This window comes from Lissotriton vulgaris, chromosome 10 (assembly GCF_964263255.1).
Source record: "Lissotriton vulgaris chromosome 10, aLisVul1.2, whole genome shotgun sequence".
Lineage (NCBI taxonomy): Eukaryota > Metazoa > Chordata > Amphibia > Caudata > Salamandridae > Lissotriton > Lissotriton vulgaris.
Window position 1 is genome coordinate 944,301,903 of NC_141698.1, and position 18,538 is coordinate 944,320,440.

Sequence of the window (18,538 nt, forward strand, 5' to 3'; positions counted from 1 at the left end):
GATTTGCAGTCCTAGCCAGACCATTGATAAAAATGACAAAGAAAGGAGAAAAGGACCCAGTGGAATGGGATGAAGAAAGCATAACAGCTTTTAAAAAGTTACGAGAATGTCTGTGTACAGCTCCTGCATTAGGAATGCCTGACTACATGAAAGAGTTTGCACTGTTTTGTGACATACGAGACAATTGTGCACTTTCAGTCTTAACTCAAATGCATGGTTTGACTAGACGTCCAGTGGCATATTTCTCTGCTACACTGGATCCAGTGGCTGCTGGATTACCTGGATGTCTGAAAGCAGTAGCTGCAACTTGCGTGAGTCTTGAACAGAGTGAAACCATCATTATGGGACATCCTGTAGTTGTGTATGTTCCACATGCAGTTGTAATCTTACTGACTAGAACTAAAACCCAGTACCTCACACCTAGTCGGCTGACTAAGTATGAGAGAATTCTTGTAGGTGCAGGAAATGTAACTACTATTTCCCGATGTAATATTTTGAATCCAGCTATCCTACTACCAAATTCACTCATGGCAGAAGTAAGAGGAGAGGTCGAGCATGATTGCATTGACCTGACTGAGTTTAGTACAAACCCACGCCCAGACATCAAAGAAATGCCCCTGCCTGTAGAAGATGTCGAGCTGTTTGTAGATGGCTCTTGTCTGAGACATGGGGATGGAGGCCTAAGCGCTGCCTATTCGTGTGTACATTGGGTGTTAAGGGTGGTCGGATTTGACCTCATTCATAAGTGTTCAATATAGATTCCTAAGGGCTGCGTAGAATGCTCATTTCTGCAAACCTTCTTGTGCCCCTGTGAGACTTTTGTGACTTTCCCTAAACCTTTTACTGAGTAATGTCATGGTATTTTGAGACGCTCCCTAGGTAGCTGAAAAGGGAAGCTCACCCGCGAATCATTGCTTGGCTTACTGTTTGGTTAGTGACCATGCCCCCTCTACTCAGCGTTCTGCTCCATGAGGTTCCCGTAGTGTTCTGAGATCCTGCTTTGTCCTATCGATCCCGTTTGTGCTCTTTTCCTGCTCCTGAGGTTTCAGCCCTTGGTTCACGGTATTCTGTTCCTGCTCTGTGTTCTACCCGTTGTTTGTACCTCCCGCTCTGCTCCGCTAATCTTCCCCTTCGCGGCACGCCCTTCCCCTGTGCCTAACTCGCCCCTCCGCCTTGTTTCCCCGCCTACCCTTCAATCCTCGCTTTTGTCAGTTTCCTGCTGGCGTTCAGCTCTGTTATTCTCCGCGATCCTTTCTGTGATCGTAGGGGTTTTGTTGATGTGTGTTTATGCGCTCCACTCCGTCTTGAGTTTACGAGTGGAACGCTGCTTGTCTATTTCGTCCTGTTCCATGTACACCCGCTCCGCTCTGTTCTAAGTTTTCGAGTCGGACGTGGTGTGTTTATTGTCTGTGTTCTATGTTGTTGTTCCCTCACTCCGCTCTGTCTTAAGCTTATGAGCCGGCAGTGGGGATTGTCTGTGTTGTGTGTTTGTTTCTCACACCGCGCTGTCTTAAGTTTATGCGCTGGAAGTGGGAATTCCTGTATCACTTTGTCTTTAGTTCTATAAGTGATACCAGTTTGTCATCAGCTGCGCTTGTCGCCCCAGTCCTGCTCTGTCTTCAGTTTATGAGCAGGACTTGATTTGTGTGCATTCTGCTGTGGAGATATCTTTGCTGGTTGTCACCCAGGTTCCCTTCTATAACTCCTGGTGCTTGCTTTGACAACTAGCATAAAGCCCTGATGCTCACTTGGTGAGGTAAGTGGAATGCTAATGTTGAACACTTATGTATCAATCCTGTAAATTACTGGTGAGGTTAGTATTGTTGTACATTTATCTTCCAGTCATCTCCTGCCATCAAGACTGCAGCTATGTCACCTTGCTGGGGGAGAGTGGTATACTCCCTGGGAAAATTCCCCCCACACTTTTTGGTAGCAGCTGACTTTGAGCGAAGTTATCTCTCCTCGCTTGGGTCGTTGTTGTCTGGAAGTGTGTGGGACATTCATCTTTGCTCCCGTGGATGAACAGCCTCCTCTACCGAGGGGGATCCTTGACATTGGGAGGTCCAGTAGAAGCATCCTATTTGTATGGAATTAAGTCTGCACAAGTAGCCGAATTGGTTGCATTGGCAAAAGCCTGTAAATTTGGGAGGAACAAAAGAATAACCATATACACTGATAGCCAGTATGGTTATGGGGTTGTGCATGACTTCGGCCAATTGTGGCTGCAAAGAGAGTTCCTGACTTCTTCAGGTACTCCTATCAGAAATAGAAACTTCGTACAGGAATTACTGGACGCAATCCAGTTAACAAAAGAATTGGCAGTGGTCAAGTGTGCTGCTCACAAATCTGGCAATGACGATGTGACAGCAGGTAATAGATATGCTGACCAACTGGCCCAACATTGTGCAAGACACAAGATATCAATCTGTACCAAATTGGGGGGAAGCGGACACAGCTGACAACTTATGGTGTTTGAAGACATAAAACATGGGAAGAACTGAGAGATTTGCAGAATGCAGCAGGACCAAAAGAAAAAAGGAGATGGAGAAAATGTGGGTGACAGAGAAGGAATGAGGATGGTGTTATTGTTTACATTGATGGTATGCCTGTGTTGCCAGACAGCTTGCTTGCTCTAATGGCTAGGCTAATACATGGAGATGAACATGTAGGAAGAGATGCTATGGTCCGTGTCTTCAGACAGACATGGTTTAATTCGAAATTCAGGAACATTGCAGAGGCACTCTGCCAGAGGTGCTTGACATGTCAACAATTCAATCCTGGAAAGAAAACAATAGTTTTTCCAGGTAGAATTGGAAAAGCAGAAGGTCCTTTTATAAGATTACAAATTGACTTTATTCAGTTACCCCCCTGTCTAGGAATGAAGTACGTCCTCGTCATTGTTTGCCTATTTTCTAAATGGGTAGAAGCTTATCCTGCACGAAAAAATTACGCCATCACTGTAGCCAAATTATTACTAAGGGTACTAATACCTAGGTACGGTTTTCCAGTCACAATTGAATCAGACAGAGGTGGGCATTTTCAGAATGAGATAATAGGTCAAATCTGTGAAGCATTCAAGATTACATAAAAATTGCACTGTGCATATCGCCCAGAGGCTTCTGGAGTGGTAGAACAACTGAATGGCACTATCAAGTCCAGATTGGGAAAGATGTGTGAATCCACTGGAATGCAATGGATAGATGCATTACCCCTTGTCATGATGGGAATCAGAAGTATTCCGGATCGAAAGACAGGCCTGAGTCCCCATGAGATACTGATGGGAAGAGTAATGCGACAAGCATGGGTGCCAGGATACAAATTGATAAACATTTCTGATGATTTGGTGCTAGAGTACTGCAAGCAACTGGGTGACCAAGTGCGTTCTATCTCTCACCAGATTGGAGAAGACGCCGTCGCCGGCAAGCAACTCCAGCCCATGGTTTGAACCCTGGTGATTGGGTTGTAATTAAGAAACACACCCGGTCGAATTGCCTTGCACCGAAGTGGGGAAAGAGAAGACAAGTGATTCTTGTTCCCACAACAGCGGTGAAGTGTGCAGGGGTGCCTCAATGGATCCATGCTAGCCATACGAAAAAGGTGACAGAAGATGAAGAAACTGAGGCTGAAGGTTGTGCAGCTGAGGGGTCTCCAGACGTTGGTCCTGAAATAGCTGAAGAACAACCGAGCACCAGTCAAGATGATTGGATCCCAGTAATTGACCTGACATTCAATCCCGAAGTCAAACCTACTTAGATAGAGAGTGGGATAGTGAGGACGAGACAGGAACAGAAGGAGATAATCAGATCATCGAAATCCATGTCAAATCTGATGATGAGGAAGGTCAGATAGGGACAGAACAGGTAATCGACACACCTCCAAAGACTCCTGAGCTTGAAGCGGGACAGATAGAAATTAAAGCGGAAGTTCAAGCAGAAGAGGATCAAAAGTTCGAAGTGCTTGAACAGGAACAGATAGGGTTAGACAAATGAGTTCAGGAAATAGAAGTTGAAACAACTGAAAATCAAAATCAGCATACACCTGAACAAGACCAGTTTAGTGACCAGGCAGAAGAAACTGACATAAGACCTGGAACTAGTCAGACAGGAAGGGATGAAGAAAACGTTGAAGCAGATGTGCCACAACTGAACGAAAATAAAAGAGCAATTGAAGAAAGCCAAATTACAGTGCCAGTTAAAAGGTTCAAGAAAAGGGATAGACAACCAAGATTTGTCAGAAGACTGAGACTATGACTAAAAACTATAGAGGAAAAACTTGAGCAGGAAAAAAAAGACTCCAGAGAAGCTGACCAGTCTGGAGCAAGGCCTAAGAGAAGAAGTGAACGAAGAAAAAGACTAAACAACAAGTATCAGAGTCCTGAATGGACTTATCTGGTGTTGGAGGAATTTGAGAATCTTGATATAAGTGTTGAGAGTGATGAAGAACTGATTGCTGACCAGTCTACCGAAGAAGAAGAACCAACCTGAAAGTTGCCCTGTGTAAGCAACCTGTTCAAAGTTACAAAGAGGGGTTGAAAAACTTCTTTTAAGCCAAAATGTCTGTTTCCACTGTGAATGGTAGACCTAGACACAATTGTTCTAAAACATGCTGCAAAGTATTTGTATGTAGTATAGCATTAGTACTGATATTATGGATAGGACTAACAATTACTGGGGCATATTATCAAGGGGGCTTATCTCCGCTTTTTTCTGCTTTAAAAGCCAAGAAAGTGGAGATAAAAGGATCTCCCTATTACCTAGCACCTAACACCGGTTAGCGACAGCTAGTAGGAGATGTCAGTGATATTTATCACTAATGACATGCAAAGTGGGCGTTCCAAGATGTTAGTGACTGGAAACAGTTGTTAACATCGCTATCTCCTATTACCAACTTTTGAAGATATTCGCGCTAAGCGCGAATATCTCCAAAAGCTAACACCTGTCCTGAGCAGTTCTTAGCCATGTTAGCCAATGGGAGGTGGATAACATGGCTAAGAGCATTAGCTCGGTAATGCATGAATATCGCTGACTTTTCAGCGATATTCATGCATTGCGGCCGATTTTTATCGCATTTGCGATAAACCTTGGTAATACCAAGGTTTATCTGCGATAAAAATCGCCGCAGCTCAGTTGCAAATTTTTGTCTCTAACCAAGCAATAGCGATAATTATCGCTATTGCTTGGTAATATGCCCCACTATTCCTTACATGATGAGTAAAGATACTAATTTGTACCCTACTAAAATAGTGACAAAGGACACAGAAGAACTGCAAACGAAAGAGACACCACAAAGTGTAGAAAGACCTGAGAAAACACTTAGCCTTAGACAGACTGGAATGGACTTCGATACATCAGATGAGGAAGGACTACATTATCACAGAATCAAGAACAGAACTCATTTAAATGTATTTGCAAAGTTGTTAGTACACTACGTAGAAGCCATGGAAATAGAAGACTGTTATGTCTGTATGAAGTTACCTACTTCAGTAGCTGAAGGTGTGGCCTGTCATCATTTACCACTAACCTATGGAATTTCCTGTAGTATTTTAGCTAGTTTATTCTATAAAAGAGGACTGCTATAGTACTCTTACTCTAAATCAGACGTAATCTTTTCAGAACTTCCTATACGTGGAAATCTGAATCCTGTACATACTAAAAGTGATGTAACACGTTATATGGTAGAAAACTTTCTAACAATAGGTACAATAGATTTAGGTGAAGCACATAGAGATAACTTAACATGTTCATTACATGAACAAGAGAAAATGTTTCTAAATATGGCAGAGAAAAGAAGAGAAAGTTTCCAAAGAAAAGCGAATGATAAAAGACAGAAAACTTCTAAATGGGCAGAAAACATGGAGAGCACCACAAATGGTGGAGCTAATCCTGCTTTGTTGCTGGATTTCGAAAAAAAAGGGAAACTTTGTCTTCACAGAGAAAAGACTAATTGTTATAATAACATATTCATTGGTTCCAGTGAGTGTGCGAACACAATTACAAGGTAATTGGAGGTTGGGGCTTCAAAAATGGGTCAGAACCTTTGTTTCCTGGAATTTATTGTATATGTGGAAACAAGGCTTATTTCAAATTGCCTGATCACTGGTATGGAAGCTGTTATTTTGGAATTGTCTTCCCAAAGATATACCATGTGAATGAAGTCGCTGGAAGCAATGGAAATACTAATGGATTAGTGCGTAGTAAAAGAGAAAGTGTAGCTGAAATAATGGGTGATATATTTAGTGCATTGATACCTGCAGTGGGAGTGACTCTGAATACACACAGAGTTTGCAAATTGTCTCTAGTAGTAGATCTGTAATCAACCGACACTGCTGCAGGTTTCCTGCTGGTCAATACCGAAATGGTTGCGATCAGATCTATGGTTTTACAGATTAGACTTGCTCTTGAAACCTTATTAGCAAAAGAGGGCGGAATCTGTAGAATGTTGAAAGTGCAACATTGTTGTACTTACATTCCTGACAAAAGTGTTGAAATTAAGAAATATGTGAGAAACATAACTAATTTGGAAAAAGAGCTCAAACCACTGGAGGTTGACAGTGCCTGGAAGAGACTAACTGATGGCTTCTCCTCCATAGGTAATTGGTTTTCTAACCTAGGTAAAAGTCTTGTGAGTAAAATACTGAAGCCAATAGCGGGAATAGGCTTATTCGTGCTTATCATAATAATTTGCTGCAAATGTCGAAAACACAAAAAGAAGTATGCTGTGAATAAGAGAGGAATGAAACGGAATGTTGATGAACTTGAATTAGAAGAGCTGAATAATCAGATTTATAAAAGGATGAAAAATTCTCATCCTAATAAAGATGCAGAGAAAAGGCTGAATAACAAGCTTGTAGAAATTGAATTGGGTGAATGTGAAAAGTTGGCATCTGGTTCCATTAACAGTGATGATAGTAAATATCATCAAAGAGGGGATTGATGGAGCAAGGTTTCGCATATTTAGGGACTTGCTTGTATTCATGAACCTCGAGTAACCTTAACTCTGTAATCAATCTGTTTGTCTTACTAATATTGCATTTACACTACACGGGGTTGGCCCAGTGAAGCTTGCCTATGTGTTTATTAATCCTAATACGCTTGCCTCTGAAATGGCCGCTGCTAAGCGGGAATTTAGTCTGCGCATGCGTCGGTCATACCCATGTGATGTGACGCACTCGCAGTTCTGGTGGGAAATTGTTGCTCATGCGCACTGTATTTAAAATGGCTGCTCTATGTTTTCACATGCTCCTAGCTTGCCTTGCCGCTTCTGCAAAGCTGTATGTTCTGCACTTACCCTAATGCAAAAAGTTAGTATAAAGTAAGGGATATAGAATAGCCATTTCATGGTATACAGTGTAATATTTTATTCTGTGTTTCTAAATTGTTTTCGCTTACTTTTCATGTATCGCATTCTTTGGGCCTGGGAGGTGCTTACTACTCCATCTTGGAAAAGCCCGTGTGGTACCAGTCACGTGATGGGGGAAAAGAGCCATGCAGCAGTGGAACCCAGCCAGCTGGCGGCTGAAGCCAAGATGCACCTGGGAACCGACCTGTGCCCCAGCAAGACGAAGCTGAACTGTACCTTAAAATGATACAATTGTATTTAACTGCTGTGTAGCCCATTGTACGTTGTATATCGTATGCCATGGGAAATCTGAGAAAGTCTAAAATTCTGGTGGTATGATGACTTCACACTCTTCTTTAACCAATTGGAACTTGGGGATCCTTTTACTTGCAACATTGGGGGGGTGGTACACTGACCCGAAAAACAGTATAACTAGCCTAGGTTTAGCTAGAGAAATTGTCCGACTTGTCCGAATAGCTGACCTGTCACTGACCAACGTGCTCTATAGGTGACTGATACAGAGAGCGGCGGAGCACTCTGTCCGTATTTTCCACAAACCCAGTCGGGGTTTTGGGAAACTTAAGTGCTGGCGAAGCACTTTGCTGGGAGATTCGAGAACCCAATCGGGGTTATGGGCAGATTCCTTGCAGAGAGGGAGTAGCGCAGGCGTTGCAACCAAAGCTGCAGGTGTTGGTCGTACCCTTTGGTGAACCCGGTCCTGATCCAAACCCTCGGGTTATCCTGTCCTGACTGTCCATGAGCTGTACCTGCTCGCCTACCGGCATCCTAAGTCCTTGAGGGTCCTTTCCCGCCTTTCCAAACTAACCCGTGGCCAGGGTTAGTCTTCATTCTGTCTTAGGTAAATATATCCTCTATGTGGGTGTTTGTCACTCTAAACTTACCTTTTCTTTTCTCTCAAATAAAGCACACTTGCATATTTTCCTTCTTTCCTCTTTCATAAATGAGATTTTCATGTATTATTGTCTAATAGCGTGTTCCACTTTCTACCTACCTTTAGTAAATTGCTAAATCGTTTTGCATATATAGTTTGTTCCATTCTTACCCTCCTTATAGAAAACTCAGAGTTTCTGGCATAAGTTTCGTTTCCTCTGAACCGTTAGTGAATTTCGAAAGTCACTTTGATTAGTATGTTCCTTTTCTTTACCCGCCTTTAGTGAAACTGTGAAAGTCTGTTGATCTAAATTAGCGTGTTCCTTATATTTCCCTGCCCTTTATTCCGTTTGTTTTTCTAAATGATTCTTACTTTTATTCATAGCTATACAATATTTCTAATTCTAGTTATAGATAGCTTGATCTGTATTAATTTGTGGCTCATGGCATACGACGATGATGAAGATACTTAGATAAAGGTTTTCAAAACTTCCTGAGTTTGTGGTTATTATAAAGAGTATAAACATTATTCAATGTGCATATAGTATTTTGTGTTGTCTATTTGTCTCACAGCTGGCTCCTAGATCCATTGTGATCTTAGGTACCTGTGACAAGGATTGGTAAGTCAGGTACACTGAAATAAAATAGAAAGGAACTGCATTGCTGGTATTTGCGTGTAAGTTACCTGATTAATAAATAATACAGAAAAATATTTTATGGGCCAGAGTGTGCATATTTGGTAATAAAGTTAGTCGGGTGACCTGCGCGCTCTATCACTATCAACTCCCTCAGACTCCCAGAGGTTAAGTGTTGAACAGGACTCCAACCCAGCGATCTGGCACGATTAAAACTTGTCTCCATCATAATAAAGGTAGGACCTCCCTTGGCACTATACGTGTCACCATACTGGTATGTTTTAACCTAAATAGAATCCTCACTTGCTCAAAAATCCCCTTTTCTTGTTACAGGCAAGATTGATATAACCAAGGAGCTAGTAGAAAGTCAATTTGAGTCTCAAGAAGAGACAACTGGCCTATCCACTGCAGGTAGATATAAAACTAATTTAGGAACCTAAGATGTAGGGGTAATAAAGGCTGTTTGCAATCAACATAAAAACACCATTGTTGTTTCCCCCTATTGCAGAGAATTGACAAAGCCCTGATGAGAATCCAGTAAGTACCTTACTTGGATTCGAAACGAGTCGGCACAAGCTTAAGGAGCAATTAATATCATTGATTGGAGGAACTAGTGGCTGCTAGTTCTCAAAAACTATTCACCATTTGGTGACTTTGTCTCCTTTCTTCTCTTTGTCTATGATTAATCTTTTGAATATTGATTGTTTTGTACGAATATATATTGTTTGTATTGCATGTAGGATGTATATACTGTATTTATTTTGTCTACTAAAGTGAAGTGTTGTAGTTGGTATATGTGTTGTATATATTTGTGTAAAATAGCTCTGAATGTGTATATGTTTCTCTTTTCATTCACAAAGAAGAGAAAAGTTCATAAAAAGAATTGTTGCAATTTAAAGGGGTATAAATAAAAGTACCCGGACAAAAGTGAAATCTATTTGTTTTGACCTTGAAATAATCACTTTGAGATTCTGATTGGTGTGAGCATTTTTCGTTGTATTTTCATTAATAAGGTCCAGCCCACCCCAATGTTGTATGACCTAGTTCTAGAAAGTGCAGCTGTGCCCAGCGCACCCTGAGCAACGCACGACAATACGGCTATTCACATACTGGCATCTTCTCTCCCTGATGGCCGGCAAAGGCACACAACACTGTCTCTGGATTCCGCCTACAGGTCTGACACTCAACAAGTATGGCACCGCTGCACAGCGCTGCCACTAAATCCGTGCAGTGCTGGGGGGAAGGACAGCACACCTCAAGCCGTCACACTGCATAATGTGGCAAACTAATCACTAGCTGCCAAACACTGCTGTATAAATCAGTGCAGGCCTTCCTCAATGTAATCCATGTGCAGCCGTGCCCCATACACTGCACATGAGGGTCACAATGTCAAAATCACTGTTCAACCAGCCTGCACAAGAGACCTGAACTCTCTGCAGGTAAACAACTGTTCAACAGCAGGGGGCCAGTACAGCAATAGCGTACTGCGCACTTCACTAGATCCACGTCTGCAGCATCCGAATGCAGGCCAAGTGCTGATGCGTTATTGTACCAGGTCCACCCAATGCAGCAAGGTCCTGAAGCTTCTTATAATAAAGAAACAGCGGGTCGGAAGCTGTCCACACCTCTCTCTACAGAGCAGACTGCACACCGCCACGGGAGACACACAGCAGACCCACAGGCCTTAGCAGCACCGCACAGCACTTGTCAGGAGTAGGAGGCCGGTCCTCGCCATGGGCCTCTGTCGCACACCCAGATGTAGCCTCAGTCTGCTCCACACAGTCTTCAGCAGATGAACGGAGCCACATAAGGTAGCTGCAATCAGCGCAGTGTCCAGCGACGCCTCTCAGTGTAGATGCTATTGTGCAGGCAGCCCCTGTAGTGTAGTTCCTATATTCCCAATAGGCTCTGCGCATTGGAATAATATATTCAGCAGTGTAGATGTAGGTCGACTAGATCTCTACTGACTATATTAGTTTTAAGGTTTGCCAGCTAGCTCAGAGGTCACTAGAAACTTTATCGAATAAACGAGGAGGAGTTTAACCTCCCTGGATAGACAAGAAGGGATTAGCTTCCGATAACCATATAACATGACAACTTTGCTCCCTCAGAATAAGAGTATATTTCTAGAGTTGTGTGATAACAATAGACAGCTATTTCACTCAGTCAAATGTGCGTACTTAGTTTCACCAGAGTGCAGAGAAAAGAGAGACGGGCGTTTTCAATAAAAAGGTGTAATTTATTGAGCAGTCTTCTTTCTCATGCAAGAGAAATAAATTGCCATAATTGCAATACTTAATGTAAAGTAAAGTGCGTACAGTAAAAAGAGTATTATGAAATAATACTGTAAAAGCATTGATATGGTTTCTTAGCCATAAGATACTTTAATATGGATAAAATATATACATACATATATACATTGACTAACATCCTCAACTGGTGCTTCTAAAATGCCCCTACCCCAGTGTACCTGGCCTAAGCCTAATACATGGGAAGGAGTAAGTAAGTAGCAGTTTAAGTTAAGTTGGTTTTGCCAAGAATCTGACTTAAGAATTCTCTTTAAGGATTTAGTCAGCTCTGTACCTGGGTAAGAGAATGCAGGAGGTCTGGTATCTCTCTTTCAGGACTCAATATTCCAGCAGCCCGCGAAGGGGGCTGAGAACACCGGAGCTGGATTTCTCTGCAGGAGAAAAGACAGCTTCTCTCTCAGTGCGTCAAAGAGGAGGGGCAGCGTCCGTGGGCTCTCGCATCAGCTGGGCTCTCGGGCAAGTAGATAGCTGATCGGCTCCAAGACCACCACCGTGTGTTTGCTTAAGGCAACGTTGGTATATTTATACCTGAAAGGTGCTGAGTTTGATGTAAGGTTTGGACATAAGACGTCAATAAAGATGTCACTAAGAACTGACTGTTCCTTTAGTGTTCGCAGGAGTTTAATGACAAATCAAAAAAAACGCAAATAGGGATTTCCTAGGTTGCTGGAGGTTTTGTAGTGTAGTTCCTATTTTCCCTATAGGCCCTGCGCATTGGAATAACATAAACAGCAGAGTAGACGTAGGACTGATGTCTTCTAGGTCTCTAAAGACTATGTTAGACTTAATTTAGGTTTGCGCCGGCTAACTCAGAGGTCACTGGAAACTTTCTTGACTGAATAGATAGTGATCAGCCTTCCTGGCTCAGACAAGAAGGGATTCAGCTTCCGACAACCGCATAAACATGACAACTTTGCTCCACAGAATAAGAGTCAATCCCTATAGTCGTGTGAAACAATAGACAGCTATTTCACTCAGTCAGACGTGTGTTCAGTTTCACCAGAGTGCAAAGAAGAGAGACGGGCGTTTTCAATAAAAGATATTATTTATTGAGCAGTCTTCCTTCTCATGCAAGAGAAATGATTTGCCACAATCGCAAGACTTGTTATAATGAAAAGTGCGTACAGTAAAAGGAGTATTACAAAATAATACTGTAAAAGCATTGATATGGTTTCTTAGCCAAAAGATAGTTAAAATGAATAAAATATATACATTCATATATACATTGGCTAACGACCTCAACTGGTGCTTCTAACTACGCCTACCCCGGTGTACCTGACCTAAGCCTAATATGTGGGAGGGAGTAAGTAAGTAGCAGTTTAAGTTAAGTTGGTTTTGCCAAGAGTTTGATTCAAGAATTCTCTCCAAGGGTTTAGTCAGCACCGTACCTCTGGAATAGAATGTAGGAGGTCTGATATCTCCCTCTCAGGACCCGATATCCCAGTCACCCGCAAGGGTAGGCTGGAAACGCCGAAGCTGGATTTTCTCGGCAGGAGAAAAGACAGCGTCTTTCTCAGCGTGTCAAAGAGGAGAGGCAGCGTCCGTGGGCTTCTCGCATCTGATGGGCTCTCTGCAAGGGTTCAGCTGTTCTGCTCCAGTATTCACCACCACCGTGTGTTTTGCTTAAGGCAACGTTGGTATATTTATACCTGAAAGGTGCCGAGTTTGACGTAAGTTTTTGCCCATAAGACATCAATAAAGATGTCACCAAGAACTGGTCGTTCTTACAGTGCTCGCAGGAGTTTTATTACTAATCAAAACAAAGCAAGCGGGGCTTTCCCAGGTTGCTGGGGGTTTGGTATGTCGAAAGAACTTGGTGTGCTCTCTAGGAATCTAAGGAAGTGGCTTCTGCTGTGTCATGGACTGCAAAGGCGAGTTACTGAAATATGGCTCTGATTATTATGCCATTATAGTGATATATATTGATTATAGCCGTATAGGGGCATGAGGTCACAATATTGATCGGGTTCCTAAATAAAACACATCACCCACTCCACGATTTTATGTCCATGAATTACTAAAAACTTAAGCAATAAAGATGCACGTGTATTCCTACCCACCCCAAAATACATTTTGCATTTGAAAATGGTGTATACGAAATACATGAAAATGATAATAGGTACTGTACGTTTTAAGCAGAGTAATCATTCAAATTTTTTTTGCATATATATTCAGTTGAACGATTTGCGAACAAATTACACATGAAATGTCTCTCAATACAGAAAAAGGAAGGGCAAGACTATTTCATCACATATGAATACAATTGCTGTAAAATGTGCTAGAGGCTGAGGTAATATTTTGTCTCTAGATCTACTAAAAATAGAAGCTCTGTTCTTTATGAATAGTTCTACTTTAAGCAAAGTACGTGTGCCAGAAAAAGGTAAATATTTTGGAATTTTGGAAAAAATAATTTCATGATGAGCGGGGGAAAAAATAGTTCCAAACGCTTTTCAGTAGTTTTTATTTATCAAAGCCGAAGGCCGAATTCAGAGTTCATGGGAACGCTGTGTGCCGGATTGTTTTCCCAAAAAAGTTATTGTTTCTGTTCAGGGGAGAACATCATTTCAGAAGGCTCGCAAAGAATTGGTCTACATATTCAGGTGACAGTTCTGAGAATGATTGCTATCATCAATTTCAGGATCAGCAATGCTCACAGAGGGTCGTACCTGGGTGATGTTACTTTCATTTCTTGCTTCACTGCCACCACCTAGTCGTAGCGCAGGAGTCTCAACGAATGCCGTCATCAGGATTGGTAACCACTGGGGACAACACAATGCATGAGCCGTTACTGGACTTAGCAAAGTATCGATATCCATTGGTACTGCTGATTGTAGTGCAAGACAGGTGTCTAACACGCAATCCTCTCCGCATAGAATACACCGAAGCACAGGTAGGATGCAGGTCTGCCATATAGGTCTGAATGAAAGAAACCAGGTCATATTCAGATCTCTTAGCCGGCTAATCCAAGGACTTTAGTTATGCGGTCCCGGTAGCGTATTTCTAGGATCGTTTCTTCCATCCTTGCCGGAGTCATGTCTGTGTTTTGGCTTGCCATATCGTAGCAGGAGGGTCAAAAATAAATCCCTGCTACGAGTTCCTTGCAACTTGGAGATCATACGTCTCTTTTGATGACATGATGGGCACTGTTGTCTGTAAAAGTACAGACTTCATTCTGCTTAAAGTATCAATTCGTATAGAAGAGATATTCAACGGAGGCCAAATCGGAGCCACTGAGTCTCCAGGGCCATTTGGATACAATGCTTGCATACAGCAAGTGACCATGGAACTGACGCTTAAGAGATATGCTTTCCCTGGCACCAAGCCACAACAGCTGTGATCCGTTATTAGAATGTAACTCCCGTTAGAAAGCTGTCTAAAGAATGGCTCTATCTGTGTTGCAGGTGTGCCGTGCTGGTGGCATGAAAGGTTATTTGAAGTCCCCTCACAGGCCCCATGCAAGTTAATACCTTGGCACAAAAGTATACCGCTTAGCGATTGTTTACACTCATTACCACTAAGGAATACATTTTTGTTGTTGTCACTATAACATATATGTGTATAAGGTAATTTCCATGATGACTTAATGTATCCTTTACCCAACCTTTCATACTGGCCTGCTGGTATATACTCTAGGCATTTTTTAAATTGGAAAGTTGTTATCGGAATTGTGATAAATCCATGTATTATCCATTCAATGACAGGTCTTTCTGACATTGTCAATGGTAATCTTTCAAGTTTTTTGATGCTCAGGATTGTATAGTCTGCTCCTTTCTGTGCCAAACCGATTTGTTTATCAGTAAGGTTAAAGATAAAAAACAATGACGTTGTGTTGATTAAACGCCATGGCACATAGCCTGAACGGAGGTTTTGCAACGTCCAGCCTAGCTGTACAATAGAACGTAATTGGGACTGGCCATGTTGTAACATTAGCAAGTCCTGGTCTATTATATCAATAGCAGATGATACAATACTGTCCAGGGAATATATTTTGGAGGACAGAGTCATTAACCCGTTGTCCACAACAGAAAGTGATTTTTCCAAATTAATACGATCAATTTCTCGTATTTTCTGTGCTGTCTCAATTTGAGTCACTTTCCATGCCTCGTTGTAAGCAGCGTATATACTGGCTGCTATGAAACGTTTTTGACGCTGTTTGCATGGTCCCATTATGAATCGCGCAAGTCAGCACCATATTTAAGTAAAGACAAGTGTTGTTTAATTTGTGCCGGTGTGGATGTTTGTAGCCATTCAAGGCATAGTTTCCCTACACAGTATGTTGTTACTATCCCTGGATGTTGTCTCTGGGAGTATCTAGGGTCTGGTCTGGTCATTTTTAACCCCTGTATTTTGTTCAGGAATCTGTCTTGACAGTTATTCGTCTCTGTAGGCCAGATTAACCACTTTTTCCAATCAGGATGTGTTCTGTTTTCATTTAAAATTTGGGATACGTCTACTTCAATATCTGTGGTTGCATTATCAGGTATTGGCTTTGTAATAGATGGTTTGTTAAGGTCTTTAATCTTGGCTAGGCCAAGACAGGTCGTTTGTTGAATTGTGTCATTTAAGAACATTATTTGTTCTGGGATCATGCAGGCTCGAAATAATGCTTCTAGGCCTTGTACCTGCCAATCTTTTGTACCCCAGATGGCTTTTGTTTCAATGTTATTTTTCTAGAAAACAAAACCAAATGTAATCATTTTTTCATAAAATGCTTCTGAATATATCAAGTTAGTATTTGTCAGCATGGTTTTTGTCCCTGTTTTATCTAACAGTTTATAATAAAATGTTTCTGCATCACTTGTGTTAAACCCTAAGAAGTATTGGAATTTCTCATAGAATGTTTTTGAACTGCTTTTAGGTGGAGTAGCACAATGTTCCCATTGGTTATATTTAAAAACATTTCTAGGTTGAGCAGATTTATGTAAATAGTGGTCTGCATAATGAGGAAAGCAGTACATCTGTTCATAATTCGATGAACCTTGCAAATAATCATGTTCTGTAAATTTTGCTGACAAAACAAATTCCGACATCATATTATTTATACTTTCAAAGTCCCAATCATCAGAGAATGTACTTGGTTTTACGAAGTCACTTAATGAAACCTTAAACTGATGAGGATATTTCAAGAGTTCGACCGGCCATATATTTTGTAGTCTGTTTTGTCCCAAACTACCCCGCCGGGTATTGGAATGGCTGTGACATTCACTGATGATAGTTCTCTTTTCTCGATGTGAGATGATTTGTGAGGCTTCAGAACTAAGTTGATGTTCTGACTTGCTGTGTCCATTGTACTGTATTTTCACCTCAATTAAATTTCCCAAGCAAAGTACCATGATGAGCCAAAGCAGGAGGAAAAGTACACCTAACACAATCCAAAATTCAATCCATGGAGAAATCAGATAGGTTTCTTTGAGTTGATGAAAGAGTTCAGTTAATTTGTCTTTGAAATTTTTGTTGTTGGCGTTTCTTCAGAGTCGCTTTGATCTTCAGAAAAGTTATCGAAATTGATGAAGTAGCCAGATGCAGTTCTGTCGATTGTTGGAATTGTTTTCTCCATTTGGCTTTCATTAGCACATTCTGATGCTACATCATTGTAGACTGGTGTTTCATGACGAACTGTTTCAATTTGGGTTTCAAGAGACACAAGTTCCATAGTATTTCTGCATAGTCCTTTTTTATTCACTGCAGGTTTATCAAATGTGATTAGTGTTTCAGTTTGAACCTCTTGGATACTAGCACATTTTGGTATTCTGCTATTTCTTGGGAGTCCACTGGGTCTACTACTTATTATTGGCCACATGATTGTGGTTTTAAAAGGTCGATGGATACAACTCGGTTCTCCTTTTTACCAGCAAGGGGCGGTAGTACAACTGATCTTGTTCCGCTGACAGCTAAGACAGGTACTTCTTTTCTGTAAGAAGGCCCAAATTCCTTCTTCACCACGATTTTCTCTCTGACCAGATCCCCAATCTTTGGAATCCAGACAGACCTTGCTGGGACAGGTGGTTTATCTTCAGTGGCCGTTGGCTGCTGTTTTAACTTTATGTTGCTCAGGTCTTTTCTTGTTTCATTTAAGTCCTGTAAAACAGCCAAACGATCTTTGATATCAAAGCATTTTCTTTCTACTACTGAAGTCTGACTATCTAGGTCCTGAATATGCATTCTAGTTCCGAACAATAGTTCGTACGGACTGAAACCTTTTAGAGAATTTCTTGCCAGATTGTTAAGACTACGTTGGACACTTGTTAAATGTTGGACCCACCCATCACCCGAACCTAATACCCTCGCCGTTATAGATTGCTTTATGTCCCGTTTTTTTCTTTCCACAATCCCATTTCCCTCAGGATGGAAGGGTCAAGAGTACCGCAATGCAATGCCCATGCTGGTCATGGCCTCCTTATAAGCTCGAGAGCTAAAAGCAGGACCCTGGTCAGAATGAAGCATGGCAATTGCGTATGTGCCGATAAAGACTCGCAAATCTTTTATAACAGTTCTGGCGTCAGCCGAGCGCTGGGGCCTGTATTTTTAAGTGAATATAGTCTTAAAAAGAAATTAATGGGACGCTGGATTTTACGTATAGATAGCCTTATGCTAACTACAAGAAAGGCATGGCAATACTCCGGTCGGTTCACTACTGCGATCTCTGTTGCAGTTTGGACAGCTCTTTGCAAATTTGTAATGCTGCAGGCTCATCCCCGGCCACCAGTATTTTGATTGTAATTCTTTCAGAGATTCCTTGATCTGTTTGTGGCTCGGACCTTCACCCATGTGTGCGTCTGCTATTAATAATACTCTCCTGTTCGTGTTTGGAATTACTCTATCCCCCACTCCAGGGATTCGAGCAAAAGGAACGCAGTTTTCATCAATTATGTATGTATAATTGAGTGGATAGTTCACGGGTAGTGCTGCACAGTCGCCTTTTAAAGACGTTTTTACCTCCAGCATGGTTTCCCCGTCTATGTATTTTCTGAACGTTTTTTGTGGCTACGGAAGCCGGTTGAGTTGCTTCCGCTGTGGCTGTATTAGCCAATGAATTCCCTGCAACGTGAACGCCATCACGTTGATAACTCAGTGTATGTATCACGTGAGTCTTTCGAAGTTCTTTCTACAAAATAACTACCTGTTCCCAAAGCTTCTTATGCTTTATTGTGGCACCTGTGTCATCTTTGTAATCGTTTTGAACCCATTTCTGCTAGTCATTATTATAAGATTTGACGCAGAAATGTGAATCGCACACTATTAGTGTCGGGAATTCACAATCTGCATTTTCAAGCGCCATCTTTAAAGATCTGATTTCAGCTCGCTGAGCCGAACAGTTTCTCAGTGATTCAGTTTTTGTTATTTTTGGTCTGAATTTACCACAGC

At 41.7% G+C, this 18,538-nt stretch overlaps 1 protein-coding gene across 1 annotated transcript in view; it reads left to right on the top strand.

Annotated features, from left to right (window-relative positions):
* LOC147689045 (serum paraoxonase/arylesterase 2-like) overlaps window positions 1-18,538 on the top strand; it is an 856,840-nt gene that overhangs the window by 172,603 nt on the left and 665,699 nt on the right. The gene's annotated exons all lie outside the window — the stretch shown is intronic.